The sequence below is a fragment of the Cynara cardunculus genome, assembly GCF_001531365.2.
Source record: "Cynara cardunculus var. scolymus isolate 2C chromosome LG 6, CcrdV1, whole genome shotgun sequence".
Lineage (NCBI taxonomy): Eukaryota > Viridiplantae > Streptophyta > Magnoliopsida > Asterales > Asteraceae > Cynara > Cynara cardunculus.
The window spans coordinates 16,327,883-16,330,779 of NC_037533.1; positions in this window are offsets into that span (position 1 = coordinate 16,327,883).

Here is a 2,897-nt window from a genome sequence, read left to right on the forward strand (position 1 = left end):
GATGGAGATGAGGAAGAGAACCCCAATTCTACCCCACAACCAAGTTTGAATCATGTTAGTGTCATTTTCTTAGTCAAACGGTGGCATCGTTTGAAAAAAATTTCCTATATTTTTTTCTTATGGTCAAGTGGTGCTACCGTTTAAAAAAATTTCTGGGTCCGTCCCTGATAGATATATTATAATAAGTTTAGTAATTTGACGGTTTTAACCCATCAACAATTACCGACCGTTACTTAAGTACGGTACAATTCAGATAAGTTAATGATAATGTGTTTTTAAAACTCGGGTATTACATGGGTATTCTATTGTCCATTTAAAAAAATGCGTAAAACATTTTGAACAAAAATGAGTGGATTATTTATTTAATTATACAGTGTTTTCGAAATTCTCTCTCAACTTCTTTAAGTTCTTTATTTTAGTCAAAATTTTATCAATATTTATTTATTTTTCTTTTAAAATGTTGGACATTGAAAAATTTCATCTAATGATTGATATCTCTTTTCAACTTATCAATATTTTTAGATTTTTCATTTCAAAAACCCCTTTTTTACTCTCACACACCACATAGACATATATAAATAGATAGACACACACACACACACACACACATATACAATTGAGTTTCGATAAAAAAAATCAAAGCTTCGATAGACACATAAAAAATATTTTGTTAACGGATGTTCACATGTCCACGTATTTCAATGCCAATATAAGTACTATTTCATGTTAAGATATCATTAATATTTTTCAATATCTGTTTTCATTATCATATTATAAATAAATTTAACTAAAATATATTTACTGTATTGCAAGATATATCGTACTTATATTCTTATGGTAATATTTTTGTTTATCACACAAAGAGTGTTGTTGTTAACCAGTTATATGCTTTACAAATCAAGACATTGGTACAATTAATTACAATATATTGTTACATCAATTGCCATAATTACTAAATCAATTTTACAAAGGAAGTAAGACAAGAAAATTAATAGTCATGTATCAAATATATTAATTATTATCTCAATTAATTTCATAGATATTTGTATTTATGAGCTTTTAAAATGCTTAGGAATTTGAGAAACTACTTAAGGGTGGTTTACTGACCCATAATTTACCTACACATTTGAAGACTTATTTCTTACAGATACTGACAATTTTTGATCACATTTAGTAGGAACATCATCTAATATGGGTTTATCCAACAAGAATATGGCTACGTTTGTGTTGGTTGTGATGATTGTCCTTTGCATTACATGTACTTCTGTTTTAGGTTAGCTTTTCATGCCTTTACCATATCATTTATTTGAATTTGCTTCTATTCGTATGAAAATACTCTTTAGTAGCATATAGATAAAATCCAAACTAATACAACTTTCTTCAAATTTTCTAAAAAATATTAGATATATGTATACATTCCAACAAACACATGTGCTCCTCTCTCCCTGCCACTTATGTTGGTTAGAGGACGTATGAATGATTCAGATCGTGATGATAATTTGTGAACAAAACAAATTTACCTTTATTTATTGAATAATGTATGAATAGTTCATATTCTTTGACACTTTCTAAACAAAACAGTTTTTATTTTGGATTTTGAGTGCCACACTCATATTTTTCTATATCGAATAATAGAACTTTCTCAAATACAACATTATTTGATATAAGTTTATCATGCTAGAATGTTTCAATAGTTGTATTGTTTGTGATGTTGATTCCTTGCATTACATTTATTCATATTGTATATATGTCTCTACCATGCAAGATTGTACGTTTATATTTTTATTACCAAGGTAATTAAGAGAGGGTTATTACACAAGCTGATTGCATACGATAATGTACAGCACATTCACAGGAGGTCTTCATTGGATTCTGCAATGATGGTTCGGATTGTGTGCCAAACTGTAAGGCGAAAGGCTTTCATCATGGGTATTGCTTACCGACACCAACCAATAAATGTTTCTGTTACAATAACTAGTAGTACGATTCTTATAAAGTCAATAAACTTTGTTTGATATTATATTTCTATAATAAAAATATATTTTGTCTATTCTTGTATTCCCTCTATTATTATGAATCTCAATAAATTGACATAGATTATATATGCTATGTTAAATCTCAAAGTTATACATTTGTTAAATTTTTTAGCTGTTTACAGTCAAAAGAAAATTATATATTTCATCAGCTTGGGCCTTAGAATATATGAAAATTGGTCTCTTAGTTTAAAAAAGGAATGCTTTCATTCAAGAGGCTACCAAGTAACATCTCAGATATACCACTGTGACTTTTCGTATAAATACATACGTTTTACGTGTTATGGAAACATTTTCAAGTGGTTGTTTTACATAATATAAGAAGATATCGTTATGTAATTTTCCAAGCTCTTCGGGCAAGAGAAAAATTTGCATCTTGAAAATGAATTCATTTTGAGCTTATGACAAATGTTACAAGGTGAACATGAAAACAGCTCTTCTATCATAATATAGTTTCCTAGTTTTGAAACTTTTAATGCTAAGATACTACACACCAAGGATTAACATTGGGGATTTTATATCATTGGAAGATAAAACTTATAAAAATTTAATTCCACTTCATTAATGTACTCATTGTTGATTTAGCATTATTCATTTTCTATGTATATCTGGTTATCACAGTATGTATCTTATATTCACATAAGATTCATCGGAATAAGTTTTGTCGAATAAGTTTTGTTGGATAGAGAAAAAAGGAGAGATGAGAGAAAATATTTATAATAATTAATATTTTAAGTTAAAATTATAAAATTATTAATTTTTTAATTTAACCTTTAATTTATAATTAAGATTAAACTTCATAATTATCTATACTATATTATAATACATTTGACTAAAACTCTTAAAAACTCTTAAACTCTTAAA